The following is a 20,797-nucleotide window of genomic DNA, read 5'->3' on the forward strand; positions in this document are numbered from 1 at the left end:
GTCATTGTTTCTAAGGTTCTCTCTTCCCCACTGTAGTCTAGTACAATACTAAAGCCTTTGAACAGTTCTGATGTTAATTAAGGCTATTTGCCAATTTGTCTTTTTCAGGAGTAAGATGCACTGAATTCAGTGAAGCTTACTTCTGAGTACACAGGCTCAGGATTTTGCAGTTGCAAGATTTTGTAGACAGATTCCTCAGTCTTCCTCAACCATTTGTTTTAAAATATAACTGTCGTGTGCCCAAGAAGAAGCTGTGCTGAATTCAATTGAGTTTGATGAAGAGTGGCTAGGCTGGGGATTTTGCCGATGCAAGAATTTAAAGAAAGATTCCTCACTCCAACCAAGCCATGGTATTAAACACCCAGAAAAGCAAAAGCAAAAACAAAACCCTCCCCTGCCCACAATATGTCTGTTTGGTAAAAGGCTCTGAATAGTTCTAATGTTAAAGAAATATGCATATTTGTCCAACAAATAGGCCGCTTGCCAATGCAGTAACCTGCATTGAATTCAGTGGGACTTACTTCTTTTTTAAAATAATTTTTATTAATTTTCCAATAAAAACAGGAAACATATCCATAATCATTATCCAATTAAAAACAATAAACTCAAATAAAAAAACCAAATTACCGTCCAAATTTTTAATTATTATTTTTTCCGGGCTCCCCATAGTCTGGACCTCTAGAAGTATATCTCCAATATCTTCGTTCCTGCCTTCTTCTTCTTGTTCTCATTTTTTATGCATTCCAATCTTAATGCTTTAAAGTTCTCCATCCCTGGCTATGCGATTCTCAATCATGTCAGAAATCATATATCCTTTCATCCATCGAATACAGCTTCATTTGTAAATACGTGTTTTCCCAACTGTCTGTTTGCCAGCGCAGCTTTTCCTGACTTCATCCCAATCTTCCAATCCAGGCTGTTGTCCAAGTCTATTGTTTAGAGTTTAATAGCGCAGCAACTCCCATGTTGTTAAGTTATTCCAATCCAGGCTGTTGTCCAAGCTTGTTGTTTGATGTTAAACATTCTGTTTGCAATATTGCAATGTAAATGAACTGTATTCCACAGATATAAGTCATTTGGCGATCAATCAGCTTTTGGAGACCACACAATCCCCTCTTCTGGGTCCTAGAAGAGGGGCTGCTAGACATCCATTTAGTTTTCTCTCTTGCTCATAATGAAGAAATTCTGCAACCAGATGAACTGTATGTTATCCCAAATTGTTGTCTCAAGTCACTACAAAATCAGCCAGCAAGCATCTCCCACTTCCCTCGAAAAAGGGAGGAACTCTCATTTTTCTATGCTGCGTCATATTAACAAGCGCTATCTTGTTTCTTCTTTTATCTTTATCAAGTCTTTCAAGTCAAAGTAAAGCTGTGCAATTGAATACTTAATTATAAATAAGTCCATCTGTACTTAAAAAAAAAGTTTCTTAATGAGGCTTGGCGTAGAAAAACAATTGTAGTTACTGAGAAGAAAAAAAGAACATATCAATCACCTCCGTAATCCAAACACCATGATGAGAATCTCTTTGAAGTCCGAGCTTAAACACCGGGACTGTGCAATTTTGCAGCTTTTTTCTCAGTCTTCTTTGGTCCAGACTATGTCTGTTTATTGTCCAAATCTAATTATTATATCAAACATATATTTCCGGCTATGAGAGTGGCCAGCCGTTTCGTGCTCTGGGACCCAGTGTCCTGTCACTTGCACCTTAATGCTAGCTGACAATCTCAGACAATCTGCGGGTCTGCGAGACAGTCCTCCCCCACCCTGGGGAGTCTGCCAGGGCTAATTACCCCCATATCAGCCCTGAATGACTGCATGGCTGAGGTCCGATCGTATGGGAGCCAGCCATTTCTCACCGCCGCAAACAGGAAGCCCCAGTGTAACTTACTCCTAAGGGGACAGGATAGCAGAGTTCAGTGATGACATCTTAAAGCTTGGCAGGTCAAAGCTCAACAAGAGGGCTGAGATGACTGCTAATATTTTTTTTTTGTTATAGGCAGGTCCATACATCTCATCAGACTATAGGGATCTGAGCTGGCATGACAAACACTGCAAGCGCTAAACAAACACTGACAAATAACAAGGCCCATCCACAGACTGTGATTTTTTAACATTGGGCACAACAGGTATCTTCCCTAACTTGGAAGCATTCTACTGATCGGTCAGTCCTAACTGCCTTGTTAGAACCTCCCATCCCACACTCGCAGTCAGGAGGGTCAGGTAGGGGGCTGGACCCAGACTCTCCTGGGTCTTGTCCATTGGATTCTGAATTCCCATCTCCCCTGAGTCCACTGAACCCTTTCCCTGGACGCCCTGCTTGGTTAGAGAGCTGGAATACATTTTCTTTTCTCTTTTCTTAATACTGCCATGTAACTGTAATGTAGCAAAGTTTTAACTACTTTGGACTGGTGGGAGGCGGCAAACTGAGGTATAATAGATAGCATCATTGCTAGTTTTGCATGCAGTGCAACAATACAAGCTTTTTAACACTTATTTTATCTGATGCTTCAGTGTTTTGTTTTGATGGAGTTAAATTTAAGTTGTAATCCATATTCCATTTTGTTTCCTGTGTAATCATTGTAACTGGAATTTCCCCTTGAGAATGCTGTCCAATATCTTTTCCCTTCCTCAAGTTTCATGAATGTGCAATATGTTTTCATTTCCTGTGAGATTGTGATGACTATGTCTTTCATAAATTGAAAACCGTTCTGCTAATGTAGGTGCAATAAATATTTTAAAAAATGGATATCAGTCTCTGGTCAGTTTCAGCCCCTCGTCATATTTGCTCCTTGCCCTCTCACTTTTGGGGTGCTTCCATACAGTGTGCATGGGGGCTGATTTACGTCTCTGAACGAAGCAGGCTGAGTGAAAAAATAAAAGGGGGAAAACTCATTGTGTGAATAAACTAAGTCCGGGACTTAGAGGGGTGGGTGGGGATAAATAAATCTCTACTAATAATGAAGCACCCAGAAACGCAGGGGCTGTGTGGTATATTCCCTATTGATACAATCCCAGTTCTCTTCAATTATTACTTTGAAATCACTGTGGGAGGCAGACCCTATAGGTGACCTAGAAGATTCATTGTGGCTTAAGATCTGGTCCACGTATACCAGGTCTGCTGACACAGTCATGAGAACAAATAGAACAAAACTCATTTCACCCCTCTCCATCAGGCAGACCAGAAATCTCTGCGTAGTGATAAAAATGTGTCAATGGGGGGTGGGAGGGTGAGGAAACTGTTCTACAGCAGAGATTCACAGTCACATAAAGTACTACAGCCATGGGCAGGACAACAAACAGGGCCTGCCTCACATATCTTTTAATATTTCCCTAGCCCCGCCCCCATATCTTAAAGCCCATAGTAAAGGTAAAAGGTAAAGGACCCCTGGACGGTTAAGTCCAGTCAAAGGTGACTATGGGGTTGCAGCGCTCATCTCGCTTTCAGGCCGAGGAAGCCAGCATTTGTCCACAGACAGCTTTCCAGGTCATGTGGCCAGCATGACTAAGCCGCTTCTGGCGCAACAAAACACCGTGACGGAAGCCAGAGTGCACAGAAACGCCGTTTACCTTCCCGCCGCAGCGGTACCTATTTATCTACTTGCACTGGCGTGCTTTTGAACTGTCAGGTGGGCAGAAACTGGGACAGAGCAATGGGAGCTCACTCCATTGCGGGGATTCGAACTGCCAACCTTCTGATCGGCAAGCCCAAGAGGCTCAGTGGTTTAGACCATAGCGTCACCTGCTCCCTTCTTGGCTACATTACTAATCTGCATGGAGAACATTCCCTGGCAATGAAGATGAAGGTTTGGGCATACACCGACTAGTAGCACAGATAGTTACAACATGGCACTCCCTTAGATGTGCTGACACTGCACACTATGCGTCTACGTTTAAAGATGGCTGCCTTACAGTGGCTGCCTCACAGATTCCAGCTCTTTGCAGATGGAAGCATCCTCTGAGTAGATTAGTGTTGACTGTGCTTCAACGATGTTAGGAAATATAAGGGAGAGATTCGCCCTCCGCTCCTTGGAGGTTTTTAAGCAGAGGTTGGGTAGCCATCTGTCATGGACTTCTACGATTCCACGATTCCTGTGTTCAGCTTCCACTCGATTGAGGATGATTTGTGAGTTTGGGAATATTCCCTGGTAATCCTCATCCTGGTCTTTATAACACACACTCAGCAATAAGCTGCTTTGAGATGAAGCATTGCACCCTTGCTTCCTGGCACCTTGGCATCACTTTATTCTCTAATGGACACCCATGTCCTCTACAGAAAGCAAGCTGAAAATGCACCGGGCAGAAATGCACTCGCAGCGTCTCAAGCCAAGAATATGAACATACCCTCGGGGGAGAATTGACATTCATTTTGAGAAAGTCAGGCGCTACACTTGGGAAGAATGAGAGGTCAACCTGCCATTCAACACAGACGTCAGTTGACTCAGAATGTCTTCCCGCTAATACACACCCCTTCTGTCACAGTCAGGGGTCTTCCAGTAACACAAACAAATCCCTTTCTTCTCCCCAGGTATTAATACATTACCACGCCAATGGATTGGACCATTCTATAGGCAACTCTGCGGAGTCACAAAACTTCAGGGGAAAAACGAATAAACAGCATTAACTCTGTGACCTGTGTATTTGAGTTCCGTTTAAAAACAGAGGGATTTTCAAAGGAATCAGGTCAGTTATCACAACCCTAGCATATTAGGATGTTTCTCCAAGTCCTTGCAGTTAACATGCAAGATGAAATAGCACCACTCAGTTGACTAACCAGCCAACTTTCCATCTCTCCCCACCTGACAGGCATCAACTCCAGCTTTGATCCTGTGTGACTTCATCAACCAAGAAATATGGAGGTGGACAAAAAACCCACGGAAAGGAACGAGAATTCCTTTCCTGTATGATAGCATCATGTAGCCTCTGAGGTCTGGAACATTCAGTACAGCATTCAGCTGACCCATCAGCCCATTTGGATTTTTGTGAGCAATCAATGCCTTATGTCCCAAGCAGATCAAAGAAACCACTACCCACCCCTCTACTGTTCTTTAGTACCACCCCAGCATATTCCCAGAGACTTCTTGTATCTTTCAAGCCCACCACTTCCAGGTGCCTTGAGAAGCCAAGGAGGTTATATAATTGCTGTGTTGAGCTTGGCTCGTTACACCTCACCAGAGGCTGAATTGCTGCTGCTACTTACTCCAAGGAGGCCTGATCTGCCCTGCAACCTGGTGGTCTCTCAGCTGCTAGACTTCAGAACTTGCCTCCTCATACAAAAGGGGTATCAATGGGGCAGAGCTTCTTTCTTGATAATCGGAGCCTACGTGTGGCTGAGGTCTGCCTGCTTGCTTTCTGTATTTTGCTTTGTCTCAAGCCTGGAGGTAAGAAACCCCCAAACTCCTTTTTGAGCTCTGTCACATGTTAGTTGTGTGTGTCGGTAGAGATTCTGCTGGGACAATTTCTGAAAAACAAGCGTAGTGCCTGCACTCAGAATGTTTGGGCAGCTGCTGAGCCTGACAGCCGTATGCCCTCTTTTTCAATTTAAATCTCTCGTCCATTGTCAGGGAGGGGGCCATAACCCGCCACCATCCTTCTGACCTCCTCAGTGCCTCCTTGAGATAGTCTTTCTCTAGAGCAGAGGTTTCCAAGCTTTTGGGGTCCATGGCTCCCTTGACCAACTACATTCTTTCTGTGGTTCCCCTGTGGGGAAATGGGCTCCAAGCCTCAGGAGTCCAATTATGTCACCCCTTGGCTGCAGAGCCCACAGGCCTTCATCCCTATTTGAACACCCTCCGTTGTGGAGTGTTCCTGCAGCCTCCTCTCCTCTCCCCTCTCCTTGTGAGTCCTCCGGGCAGCCGCCTCCCATCACTGGGTCACCCCTATCCCAAAGAGTGGTGCCTCCTCACTTGTCTGTCGGTTCCCAACAGAAAGGACTAGTGGACTGGCTGGCTGGGGTCCCTCACACACTTGTTTGCTTACTCCGAGGCCACCTCAGCCCCTGGCAGCTCGAACTCCCTGGCCTGCCCCAGAGGCACCATACGCCTGGGGAGCTTGTAGCCAGGGCTGCTGCAACAAACAGCCGCACAAGCGTTTGGGAGGCAGGGATGCAAGAGGGCATCAGAAGAGGGAGGTGAAGGCAAGAGTGATGAAGGCTAGTATCGCCCGCAGCACCCCTGACCATCATTCAAGACACCCCAGGGTGCCATGGCACCCTGGTTGAAAACCACTGAACTAGAGTGACTCTACTTTGGAGGGAGACTTTTGTACTCGGCTCTTTCCGCAGAAGAATGGGTGTCACTTTGGGGTGGGAGAGCAAAGATGCCTCCCACCATGGGGAAATGGAGAGAGAGATTGACTTGGTGTTAGAGAGCTCCCTATGTTTGAGGAGGTGAGTCATGCTGTCCTCACATGATATAAGAATTTTTTTTAAATTGTGTGTGAAGATAAAGGCTTGTATCCAAAGTAATTTAATTAATCTAATTAAAAGGGGAGCACCTGGGGTTTCACCAGCACTATGCTTTGCAGTGCAGCAGCTGCCCATTAGGAAATAAAATTATTAGAAAGGGGAGATGTGGTGGGATTAGCAGGGCTGATGTGCAAGACCCAAGGTTTGCAGCCCTTGGCCCATCCCTTAACAAAGCCCCTGATTTAATGAGTTTTAAAGTAAGGACAGTGTTTGCACAGATAAATGTCTGTCTCTTGCAGTGGATGCTATCGAATGCAGATCATGTATGTCAAATCTTCCCGGCGAAACATGTGAACCGAGTGATAGGAAGTGTACCGGAGAATTCTGTGTAACGGGAGAAGTATTTTCAGGTAATAAGCCTATCCCAACTATAGTCCTCCTTTGTGTATGCTGGACTAGGATGACCGGATGTAGAGGAGGGTCCTGGACTCCTGACTTTTCAGTGGTGGTAAGTGCTCAAGAGGAGCCACGTTGGATCAGACCAAAGATTCATCAATGATGTGGAGTAAACTTTGTCCTTTTAAATGTGCTCTCTTTTGCTATGGGCAAGTTCAGTTATATTCTCTTCATACTTATTAACACAAATACTTCTCTTTCTCTCTCCAAAAGAAAATGGTGACTTGATTCAATACTACAAAGATTGTGGCGCTGGAGGATCGATAGAGAATTGTGGAAAGGAATATACATTCGAAAAAAGAGAGAAAATATCATGCTGTGAAACTGACTTTTGTAATGAATGATTTTCCTATTCTGTTCCTAGATTGTTTTGATCTGTCCAGCAACCTCATGGCACCACAATTCAAACAATTATGCAGAGCTTCCAATGCCTTCTTATGTAGACCTACTGGGGGGGGGGAGGCAAACCCACAGTCTCCACCCCTATTATTCTCATCTCCCTCCACAAAATGGAGCCTGACTGTGTGGCTCCACATGCAGCTGCTGGGTGATCTTGGGCTAGTCACCCTTCTTTGAAGTCTCTCAGCCTCACTCACCTCACAGAGTGTTTGTCATGGGAGAGGAAGGGAAAGGAGAATGTTAGCCGGAATGCAGTTCTAGCACCTCTCAGATGGTCACCATTTTGGGCCCACTTCTTCCCTTCATGTACCCCAAACAAAGCCCAAAGCAAACATTTCAAGTCAAAACAGAAGCTGGCCAGTGTGCATGAGTCTACACTGCGTGTTTTTAGATCTATGACTCCCCCTAGCTCTTAACCACTCATAGCTGTAATTGGTCAAGCTATGGGGTGGGGCCAATTCATCTTTCCTTTTCTTCAATCCATTTCCCATGTAGTGGCGACAGGCTTGAAGCTTTCCATCCAGGCCTCTACTGTTGCATGCATGTGCCTTTGTGCAAGGGCCCTTCCAAGCTGCCCTAGCTATCTGCCTAAGTCTAAGAGGCGGTGAGGATGCATTTAATTGACTTGCACCACAACCAGAGGCACCAGCATCTATTCAGGGCTGCCCTGAGTCGCCCGGCGACTTGTTGTAACAACTTCTTGGTGAGTTCCGGCATCTATTTTCAGCACTGGTTCCCACACATTTTTGACCACTGATTTCCCACAGTCCAAAATGCATGGGGAGGCTCCATGAGGACAGGAGATTTCCCCCCATAGCTGCCAAGTTTTCCCTTTTCTCGCGAGGAAGCCTATTCAGCATAAGGGAATTTCCCTTAAAAAAAGGGATAACTTGGCAGCTATGTTCCCCCCCCCCTTGACAGTACTTGGCATCAGAACAACTGGCTAAGCATTGTTGTGAATCAAATGCTCATCAGTTCAACCGCTTTGCTCCTCCTCTGTGCACTCATGCGTGTGTGCTCATTTATGTATGATTTCATTGATTTAATTTTTGGAAATTAACACCCCCTAAGCGCATAATTGTCTGAGGGACTGGAGTGGGTTGTGGCATCCTGCGGTTATTAATATTACACAGTAGGATGAATAAAATCTAACTCTTCTCGAAATAAAAATTGTCCAGTCTAAAATTATGGCTCAAAAGCTTTACTAACAGAGCTTGTTCCAAAACAGACACTCAGAACAATAATGTTACAATCATGTGTTTATCCAAGCACAGGTACAGCATCTTAGACATATGAAATTATTTCATACGGAACTGAAAACAAAGCTCTGTCTCTCTCCTGGCCTCCATTACAACCTGAGGCTGTGTTCCTGGAGAGAATCATTTTCACACCTGTCTCCTTGGTTGCCTGAGAGAGGGAACAAAGACCAACTCAAACATAATGGAGATTTGGAACAGAGGCACCTTATTGTATACATGTGAAAGCTGCAATGTTAAGAAAGGATTTCATAGAAGATCCTAGGACAACTTCTGTTCAATAAGTTGGCAGTGCTCTGAAACCAGAACTTCCTGATAACGATAATAATAGTAATAGTAATAGTAACAATAATAATAATACCTTTATTGTCAATGTACAACCTGTTTACAATGAAAGTAACCGAGCCTCCCCCCCCCCAACACTCAATCTCATTGCACTATTTGTGCTTATCGCACAACTCACCACCTCACAAGTCATTTGTGCTATGTTAATTTCTGTTCAACAGCCTAACAGCCCATGGATAGAAGCCATTTTTTTAGCCTGTTGGTATGACTGATTATACTTCTATATCTCTTGCCCGAGGGTAGAAGATTAAAGAGGTGCTGGCCGTGGTGTGAATCATCCCCGGCCTGAGAATTTTCCTCGCTCTCCCTTGCGATGTCATCTAGCAGACTCAAGGGACAGCCCATGATATCATGTGCTGTATTCACCACCCTCTGTAGAGACTTTCTGTCCGTGGCTGTCAAGCCAACATAGTACACTGTGATACAATATGAAACGACACTTTCTGTTGTGGACTGGCAAAAGGAGTTCATCAGTTGTTGTTTAACTTTATTCTTTCACAAGACCCTGTGGAAATAGAGTCTCTGTTAGGCCTTTCTGACCACCTGAGTTATGTTGATTTTCCAAGTGAGGTTCTCACTAAGGTAAACTCCCTGGAATTTAAAAGAGGAGACTCTCTCCACATAGCCCTCCCCCTTGATCTACAATGGGGCAAGTTCCCCTCTCTTCCTCCGGAGGTCCAACAGCATCTCCTTTGTCTTACCAACTCTGGGGTTGCAGCGCTCTGGTAATTCCGTAATAATTACCACACAGCTCTCACAGAGAAACTTAAAAAGGTAAATGGGCCCCTGACCATTAGGTCCAGTCGTGGATGACTCTGGGGTTGTGGCGCTCATCTCGCTTTATTGGCCGAGGGAGCCGGCGTACAGCTTCCAGGTCATGTGGCCTGCATGACTAAGCTGCTTCTGGCGAACCAGAGTAGCACATGAAAATGGCATTTACCTTCCCGCTGTAGCGGTACCCATTTATCTACTTGCACTTTGACGTGCTTTCAAACTGCTAGGTTGTCAGGAGCAGGGACCGAGCAACGGGAGCTCACCCTGTCACGGGGATTCGAACCGCCCACCTTCTGATCGGCAAGCCCTAGGCTCCGTGGTTTAAGTCACAGTGCCACCCGTGTCCCTCACGGAGAAGCTTACTTGCCGACATCTGCAACTCTAGTTCGTCAAATTCATGGACAAGAGACCTGATGTTAGTCAGGAAGACACTTGGCAATGCCGGTCTGATGGGTTGTTTTCAAAGCCGAGTCAACAGACCAGCTCTACACCCTCGCTTTTGTTTTCACTCCTTCCTCTTTCGCTTCTGTCGGCACTTCCCCCTCCCGACGACAATCCATGGAGATACCAGCTCTATGCGTGAGTAGGTGAAGTTTGCTCCTCGCACCACATTGTGCAAACACATCCATATACATATTGTTCCAAACAGCACACACACTTCTCGGGAGTTAAGAGCCGCAGCGCGTGAACGCACCGCGATCCTGTGGTAAAACAAAACAAAAAAAACATAACTAGTGCCCTTTGGGCTCTAAAAGTGCAGTAGTCACACAAGTAGACACTATCTCAAGTAGTTGCTGCCTTGCAAGGGACCTTCCTGCAGATTGCTCATACAGCGGGGCCATTTACAGAGGAACGCTTTCCAGAATGGAAGCTCCTGGCTCTCAGCAGGTTCTCCCACCTGAAACACTAGTCCTGCTCCCCAAACCAATTTAGGACTGGTTCCAGCGCAGGATGGGTTGTCCCCAGAATGGCCCAGGGAAGATTGGCCAGAGCTGAATGACCCCACTCCCCAAATCATATATGTTAGCCCTAAATGGCCTCGGTTCAGTATACCTGAAGGAGCATCTCCACTCCCATCATTCTGCCCGGACACTGAGGTCCAGCGCCGAGAGCCTTCTGCCGGTTCCCTCGTTGCGAGAAGTCAAGGGATCCAGGCAGAGGGCCTTCTTGGTAGTGGCAGCCTAGAAGGTCTCATCAGATGTCAAAGAGAAAAACAACTATCAGACTTTTAGAAGATATCTGAAGGCAGCCCTGTTTAGGGAAGCTTTTAATGTTTAATAGATTATTGTATTTTGATATTCTGTTGTAAGCTGCCCAGAGTGGGTGGGGAAACCCAGCCAGATGGGCAGGGTATCTATATATATATAAATGTAGGCATTGCATGCGCAGAGGTCACAGCCTTTTGCTGTAACCGCTGAACTGTAATGTAACAAATTTGGCCACAACGTTCCATGCCCATCAGTGAGGGATCTGGCATAATTTTTTCCCCAAAAAAGCTAACGTTTCATACCTAAAATAATGATTAAACACAAAAAGTGGCGCCCAAATTAGACGTCACCAGCAGAAGCTTTGAAGACTCCAGCAGCATCAATGGCTCCTCTTCATCCTGGAGAGAAGTGACTAGTGGGGTGCCACAGGATTCTGTCTTGGGCCCAGTCTTATTCAACATCTTTATAAATAACTTAGATGATGGGCTTGAGGGCATCCTGAGCAAGTTTGCAGATGACACCAAATTGGGAGGGGTGGCTAATACCCCAGAGGACAGAATCACACTTCAGAATGACCTTAACAGATTAGACAACTAGGCCAAAGCAAACAAAATGAATTTTAACAGGGAGAAATGTAAAGTACTACACTTGGGCAAAAAAATTGAAAGGCACAAATACAAGATGGGTGACACCTGGCTTGAGAGCACTACATGTGAAAAGGATCTAAGAGTCTTGGTACACCACAAACTTGACATGAGTCAACAGTGTGATGCAGCAGCTAAAAAAGCCAATGCAATTCTGGGCTGCAAGAATAGGAGTATATAGCATCTAGATCAAGGGAAGTAATAGTACCACTGTATTCCACTCTGGTCATACCTCACCTGGAATACTGTGTCCAGTTCTGGGCACCACAGTTCAAGAAGGATACTGACAAACTGGAACGTGTCCAGAAGAGGGCAACCAAAATGGTCAAAGGCCTGGAAACGATGCCTTATGAGGAACGGCTTAGGGAGCTGGGTATGTTTAGCCTGGAGAAGAGAAGGTTAAGGGGTGATATGATAGCCATGTTCAAATATATAAAAGAATGTCATATAGAAGAGGGTGAAAGGTTGTTTTCTGCTGCTCCAGGGAAGTGGACACGGAGCAATGGTTTCAAGCTACAAGAAAGAAGATTCCAACTAAACATTAGGAAGAGCTTCCTGACAGTAAGAGCTGTTCGACAGTGGAATTTGCTGCCAAGGAGTGTGGTGGAGTCTCCTTCTTTGGAGGTCTTTAAGCGGAGGTTTGACAGCCATCTGTCAGGAATGCTTTGATGGTGTTTCCTGCTTGTCAGGGAGTTGGACAGGATGGCCCTTGTGGTCTCTTCCAACTCTATGATTCTATGATCCAATAGATTTAGGGGTCACAGGGATAATCCAGGGGGGGGTTAGGAGGATGAGGGGGGAATCGCAGGGATAAGCCGGGGGGTGAGGGGAGGAGTGGGGGAATTACAGGGATACGTCATGGATCGGCACAGGGTAGGGGAAATCACACAAATAACCCACAGCAACGCGTGGCAGGGCCAGCTAGTAAATAATAAATTTAGTAGAGCCAGTGTGGTGTAATGGTTAAGAAGAGTAGACTCATAATCTGGGGAACCGGGTTCGCGTCCCTGCTCCTCCACATGCAGTTGCTGGGTGACCTTGGGTTAGTCACACTTCTCTGAAGTCTCTCAGCCCCACTCACCTCACAGAGTGTTTGTTGTGGGGGAGGAAGGCAAAGGAGAATGTTAGCTGCTTTGAGACTCCTTCGGGTAGTGATAAAGCGGGATATCAAATCCAAACTACTCTTCTTCTTCTTCTTCTTCTTCTACTTCTTCTTCTTCTTCTTCTTCTTCTTCTTCTTCTTCTTCTTCTTCTTCTTCTTCTTCTTCTTCTTCTTCTTCTTCTTCTTCTTCTTTTTCTGTTAGGGTTGCCATATTTCAAAAAGTGAAAATCTGGAACTAAGTTGTTGAGCTTTTTCTTTTCTCTTCTAGGAATGAAGGCCTGTGGGCTCTGCAGCCAAGGGGTGACATAACTGGGAGGAGGAGGGGGGATAATATTTTTAGTGGGAGAGAGAAACAAACAAACAAACAAACAAACAAACGACATTAACTCTGTGACCTGTATATTTGTGTGTCGTTCAAAAATAGATGGACTGTTAAAGGAATCACATCAGTTATCACAACCCTAGCACATTAGGATATTTCTCCAAGTCCTTTTAGTCAACATGCAAGATAAAATAGCCTCACTCAGCTGACTAACCGGCCAGCTTTCCATCTCTGCCCACCTGACAGGCATCAACTCCAGCTTTGATCCTGTGTGACTCCCATCAACCAAGAAATATGGAGGTGGACAAAAAACCCACTGAAAGGAACAAGAATTCCTTTCATGTATGATAGCATCATGTGGCCTCTGAGGTCTGGGACATTCGGTACAGCATTCAGCCAAAACACCAGCCCACTGGGATTTTTCTGAACCATGAGTGCATTATGTTCCATACAGATGAGGGGAGCATATTCGCAGAGGCTTCTTGTATCTTTCAAGCCCACCACTTCCAGGTGTCCTGAGAAGCCAAGGAGGTTTCTTCTGACCATATATAATTGCTGTGTTGAGCTTGGTTCGTCACACCTTACCAGAGGTGAGCTGCTGCTACTACTTACTGCCAGGAGGCCTGATCTGCCCTGCAACCCGGTGGTCTCTCAGCTGCCAGACTTCAGAACTTGCCTCCTCATACAAAAGGGGTATCAATGGGGCAGAGCTTCTTTCTTGATAATTGGGGCCTACGTGTGGCTCAGGTCTGGCTGCTTGCGTTCTGTATTTTGCTTTGTCTGAAGTCCGGAGGTAAGAAATCCCCAAACTCCTTTGTAAGCTTTGTCACATGTTAGCTGTGTGTGTCGGTAGAGATTCTGCTGGGACAATTTCTGAAAGGCAAGCATAGTCCCTGCACTCAGAATATTTGGGCAGCTGCTGAGGCTACACGAGAGTCCAATTCTGCTGAGAGCCGTATGCCCTCTTTTTCTTTTTAAATCTCTTGTCCATCGTCAGGGAGAGGAGCACAACCCGCCATCATCCTTCTGACCTCCTCAGTGCCTCCTTGAGATAGTCTTTCTCTAGAGCAGAGGTTTCGAAGTTTTTGGGGTCCATGGCTCCCTTGACCAACTACATTCTTTCTGTGGTTCCCCTGTGGGGAAATGGGCTCCAAGCCTCAGGAGTCCAATTATGTCACCCCTTGGCTGCAGAGCCCACAGGCCTTCACCCCTTTTTGAACACCCTCCCTTGTGGAGTGTTCCTGCAGCCTCCTCTCCTCTCCCTTCTCCTTTTGAGTCCTCCAGGCAGCCGCCGCCCATCACTGCCCCCCCCTATCCCAAAGAGCAGTGCCTTCTCACTTGTCTGAGGACTAGTGGACTGGCTGGCTGGACTCCCATACCCACTCACTTGCTTGCTTACTCCAAGGCTGCCTCAGCTCCTTGCAGCCCACACCACCTGGTCAGCCCCAGAGGCACCATTCGCCTGGGGAGCTTGTAGCCAGGGCTGCTGCAACAAACAACCACACAAGCCTTTGGGAGGCAGTGATGCAAGAGGGCATCAGAAGAGGGAGGTGAAGGCAAGAGTGATGGAGGCTAGTATTGCCTACAGCACCCCTGTTGGAAATGCAATAACTGGCCCTCAAGACTTTGCGCCTTGAGAACCCTTAAAAATGACCTTGAACAATCTTGGTAAATGAGGAAGACTTTATGAGTTCATTTGCGCAAATGGGTGTGTGCTGTAGCATGGGAAAATCCCAATTGGTCAAAGACAAGCCGTATATGATGTGTAAAACCCTAATTGGTCAAAGACAAGCTGTGTATGACATAGGAACATTTTCAAGCCAAAATTCTGACATAATTCATGATACAGGATATGCAGGGAGCCAAGGAACCATTTGATTTACAGTATACATTTGGCAATCGTACAATACCAGAGACCTTGACCTTCAAAGCATGTCTTTCATCCTTCCCTTAGATAAGGGTGCTTCCCTTGAGTTGGCCAGCTTCCCAGCTTCCTGGTTTCCTGGATCACAATGATCTAGCTTTGACCTAGCTCGCAAGGATTTCCTAAAGAGTAGTCACTTACTGTTCTCTTATTTCAGTATTTGGGGTATCCCTATTAGCATACCCAGTTTTAGCCTCTGGGGTATTCTCTTTGGTCCTTTCAGAACAATCTTAGAAACTTACAAACTTTTCCTAGAATTTGTCTCTGTGGCTGTGGCAGTGCTTGCTTTGAGCTAATTTTAAAACATGCAGGCTAGCTCCTTCCAAGGCAGCGGTCTGGCTCTGTTCCTTTGCCAAGTTTCCTACAAGGATCCAGCTGTTGGTCTCCTTGTGGTGGTTGTTTAGTTGTTTAGTCATGTCCGATTCTTTGTGACCCCATGCTGCTCTGGTTTGCCAGAAGTGGCTTAGTCATACTGGTCACATGACCCGGAAGCTGTACGCCGGCTCCCTCGGCCAGTAAAGCGAGAAGAGCGCCGCAACCCCAGAGTCGTCCACAACTGGACCTAACAGTCAGGGGTCCCTTTACCTTTATTACATAAAATGCCTGATTTCTTATAAGCATGAAGACTCAGCATTTATTATTTCTCAAAAAACCTGACCATAATCCAAGGCACCCCAGGGTGCCATGGCACCCTGGTTCAAAACCACTGCTCCAAAGTGACTGCACATTGGAGGGAGTTTCAGCAGCAGGATGGATGTCACTTTAGGGTGGGGGAGCAAAGATGCCTCCTACCATGAGGTGCCTAAGAGAAGTGTTAGAGGTCGTGTCTTCCATGCAGAAAACCCCAGGTTAATCCCACCCCGGCATTTCCAGCCAAAAGGTTCAGGGAGAAGAAGATGAAACATCCTGAGAATCTGGGGACAAAACTGGGTGAAATGGAGAGAGAGCTTAGCTTGGTGTTAGAGAGCTCCCTATGTTTGAGGAGGTGAGTCATGCTGCCCACTCATGATATAATAAACATTTTCGTGTCTCTGCGGTGAACATATATGCTTCTATCCAATGTATCTTAATTAATCTAATTAAGAGGGGAGCACCTGGGGTTTCACCAACACTATGCTTTGCAATGCAGCAGCTGCCCATTAGGAAAGAAAATTGTTAGAAAGGGGATACGTGGTACGATTAGCAGGGCCGATGTGCAAGACCCAAGGTTTGCAGCCCTTGGCCCATCCCTTAACAAAGCCCCTGATTTAATGAGTTTTAAAGTAAGGACAGTGTTTGCACAGATAAATGTCTGTCTCTTGCAGTGGATGCTATTGAATGCAGATCATGTATTTCAAATCTTCCCGGCGATTCATGCGAACCGAGTGATGTGAAGTGTACCGGAGAAATCTGTGTTACGGGAGAAGTATTTTCAGGTAATGAGTCTATCCCAGCTACAGTCCTCCTTTGTGTATGCTGGACTAGGATGACCGGATATAGAGGAGGGTCACGGACTCCTGACTTTTCTGTGGTGGTAAGTGCTCAAGAGGAGCCACGTTGGATCACACCAAAGATCCATCAAAGATTTGGAGTAAAAGTTGTCCTTTTAAATGTGCTCTCTTTTGCTATGGGCAAATTCAGTTATATTCTCTTCATACTTGTTATTAACACAAATACTTCTCTTTCTCTCTCCAAAAGAAAATGATGTCATGTTTCACTACTTCAAAGAATGTGGCACTGAAGATTATAAAGAGCTTTGTGGAAAGGAAGAGACATCGAAAATTAAATTGAGAATATCATGCTGCGAAACTGACTTATGCAATGCATGATTTTCCTATTCTGTTCCTAGATTGTTTTGATCTGTCCAGGGACCTCATGCCACCACAATTCAATAACAGGCAAAAGCCCTCTGCAGAGCTTCTGATGCTTTCTGATGCAGACCTACCTGGGGGAGACAAACCCACTGTCTCCACCCCAATTTCCCTCCACATATTGCAGCTGACTGTGTGATGTGGGCAGTCTTCGGTATTTGTTTTTTTTTTTTTTCCAAATAAGTTTTTATTCATTTTTTTCATAAAGATATTAACAATCATACATATTACAAATAATTCATTCTATGTGACTTCCTTCCAACCCATAAGTGGTAACTTCTGTCAAGCTTGCTTCGTATTTTCTATTTACAAACAACTCATCACACTGTAGGGGTTATGTTACTACCCCTAACGCTCTCATGCCCAGATAATTTCCTTTAGCATATTCTATAAATTTACTCCATTCAGCTTGGAACTTCACATCATCCGAGTCACGTACCCTGTGTGTTAATTTGGCTAATTCCATAAACTCTAGGACCTTCGACTGCCACTCAACTATAGATGGTATATCATTTGTTTTCCACTTCTGAGCAATAAGAATCCTGGCAGCTACTGTGGCGTACATAAAGAATCTCATATAGCTGATTTTGGGATTTCCTTATCGACTAAACCCATCAGAAAAGCCTCTGGCTTTTTCGGAAAGGTAAGTTTCAAGATTTTTTTAAGTTCATTGTAAACCAGATCCCAAAATTGTTTTATCCTGTCGCACCCCCACCACATGTGGAAAAATTCCCCCACCGATGTTTTACATTTCCAGCACCATTTGTTCTGGTTCCTGTACATCTTAGATAATTTTGCTGGCGTTAGGTACCAGCGGTAAACAAGTTTCATTACATTCTCCTTAAGTACAGTACAGGCTGTAAAATTGATATTTTGTTTCCACAATTTTGACCACATATCGGATGAGATGTTGTGCCCGAAATCTCTGGCCCATTTAATCATAGAATCCTTGACAGCCTCGTCCATAGTATGCCAGTCCAGAAGTAGACTATACATTTTAGATAGCAATTTGTAATTTTTACCTAATAACTCAATTTGAAATCTAGATTTCTTATCTTCAAAACCAAATTCTTTTTTATCTTTATTAAATAGATCATTTATTTGATAATATTGCAACCATCCTGCTAATTTGTCCTTGATTTGATCATACGTTTTTAATTTATAACCTTCGTTTGTTTTGATAATAATGTCTTCATAAATAAGGCCTTTCTTATCCATATTGATCTTCCGGATCGCTAGTACATTCAGAGGGGACACCCACAAGGGCATTTTCTTTTCAAGTAGGGCCTTATTACGGTCCCAAACTTCAAGTATTGAACGTCTAAATATGTGGTTAGTAAAGCCCTTGTGGGCTTTCGCCTTGTTGTGACAGAGGTATGCATGCCACCCAAAACGATTTGTGTAACCTTCAAGGTCCAGTAGATCTGAATTCTCCAACAAGATCCAGTCCCTTAACCATACAAGGCATGCTGCCTCATAGTAAAGTTTCAGGTCAGGCAAGGCGAATCCTCCTCTCTCTTTTTTGTCAACTAAGATTTTTAACTTGATCCTGGGTTTTTTCCCTAGCCATACAAACTTTGATAATACTCTTTGCCAATCTTTAAATTGGGAAACTCCTTTTACTATAGGAATATTCTGAAAAAGAAATAAAAATCTTGGTAGAATATTCATTTTGATGACCGCGATTCTACCCCATAGGGATAGTTTCAAATATTTCCAATTATCTAAATCTTTCTTGATATCTTTCCAGGCCGAATCATAATTATCTTGAAACAAATTTAAATTTTTTGAGGTTAACCAGATTCCCAGATATTTTATTTTTTTAGCACACGATATTCCTATTTGTTTTTCTATCTCTTCACTCTTCTCTCTTCTTATATTTTTCAAAATCATTTTAGTCTTTGTCTTATTGATTTTGAAGCCCGCCACTTGACCAAAATCTTCCATAATCTTTAGAGCTTCTGGTAGGCTAGTCTCGGGTTCTTCCACCGTCAAAGCCAGATCGTCGGCGAACGCCTTAACTTTGTATTCCTTGTTCCCGAGCTTGATTCCCCTTATTTCCGATGTGTTTCTCAGACGGTTGTTTAGAACCTCAATTACCGTTATAAATAGCAGTGGTGATATGGGGCAGCCTTGCCTGGTCCCTTTTGAAATATTGAATTTATCTGATAAATTATTATTTATAATAAGCCTGGCTGATTGATCCGAATAGATTGCCCTGATGCCTCTCATAAACATATCTCCTATCCCCATTTCTTTTAGATTGTTCAGCATGAAATACCAGGAGACGTTGTCAAACGCCTTCTCCGCGTCGACGAACAAAAGCGCTGCTTGTTTCTCGTTTCTTACCTCTAAATATTCAATTATGTTTATGATATTTCTGATGTTTTCCTTCATTTGGCGGCCCGGTAAAAAGCCCGCCTGGTCTCTATGTATTATCGCATTTAGTACATGTTTTAGTCTATCAGCCAAGATATCTGCGAATAATTTGTAATCATTATTTAATAAAGAAATGGGCCTATAGTTTTTAACATTTTGAGAGTCTGCATCTTTTTTTGGAATCAACGTGATGAAAGCTTCCTTCCAGGTGTTTGGTATCGTCCCCGTATTGAGAATATTATTCATCACTTCGCACAATATTGGTGCAATTTGGGTAGCTAATACTTTATAATATTTGGCCGAAATCCCGTCGGGACCAGGCGCTTTGCCCAATTTCATCTTATTGATAGCTTTTTCTACTTCTTGAATTGAAATTTCTTTATTCAATAAATCTTTCTTATCTTTTGATATCTCTTGGAGGCCGAATGATCGAATAAAATTTTCTATTTTCTTTTTGTCTTCTTTTTCTTTCCTATATAATTCTCTATAGTATCTTTGAAAGACATTTCTTATTTCTTTGGGATCAACTATTTCGACGCCTTCTTCTTTAATTGCATTAATTGTACTCTGTTTCTGCCGCATCTTTATCTGCCAAGCCAATAATCTACCCGATTTATTCGCTGATTCAAAATTTTTTTGTCTTAACCATTTGATTTTCCATTCGACCTCCTGGTTGACTAACATTGATAACTGTGTTTGTAATCTTGAGATGGTCTGTTTTAGAGATTCATCTTTTGGTGAAGTAATTAATCGCTTTTCGCAATGTGTTAATTGTGTCAAGATTTCTTCTTTTCTTTTCCCTTTTTCTTTAACTTTGTGGCTGTTTTTTTGTATCAGAAACCCCCTCATAACCGCTTTACTAGCGTCCCAAACGATGTCAATGGGGGTTTCTTTATTTAAATTCCATTTAAAATAATCCGTGATTGTTTCTTTAGCTTTCTCGACTATATTATTATCATTGAAGAGGGTCTCATTTAATCTCCATCTGGAATTAACTCTGTCTTTTAATTTTAGTTCCAGGTAGATTGCATTATGGTCCGAGAATGTTCTAGGCTGAATATCTACTTTAAGAATTCTTGGGATCAAATCATTAGAAACCCATATATAATCAATTCTTCCTGAGCTATTGTTCCGACCTGAAAAGAAGGTATATTGTTTTGTAGTGGGGTATTTAAATCTCCAACAATCCGTAATGCCTGCGATTTCAATCAATTCAAAGAAGGGTTTTGGTAGTTTGCCCTCATTCTTATCCTTTCTTATCCCTGACCTATCCATCTCCGGCATAACTACTCCATTGCAATCGCCCATGAGAATAATTCTGTTATCCAAATAATCCGCAATAATATCTTTTAATTTAGAATAAAATTCTGCCTTTCTTTCATTTGGGGCATAGATGCCAATCAAAATTATTCTTTCACCTTGCAGTGTGACTTGGACAATCAGGATCCTTCCTTCATCATCTTTAAAGAGCATTTTGGACTCATATTTTTCTTTTACATAGATAGCTACCCCTCTTTTCTTACTCTGGTCTGATGTCACAAATTCATTGCCCAATCTTTTATTTGTCAGGATTCTTTTATGTTTATCTGAAATATGGGTTTCTTGAAAACAGATTATATCGAGATTTCTTTTTTTCAAAACATGTTCAATTTTATTGCGTTTATTTTTATCATTAAGACCATTTACATTCCAGGACAGTAGTTTCAGAGCCATATCAACAGTTGAATTTGGA

This window comes from Zootoca vivipara, chromosome 2 (assembly GCF_963506605.1).
Source record: "Zootoca vivipara chromosome 2, rZooViv1.1, whole genome shotgun sequence".
NCBI classification, from domain to species: domain Eukaryota; kingdom Metazoa; phylum Chordata; class Lepidosauria; order Squamata; family Lacertidae; genus Zootoca; species Zootoca vivipara.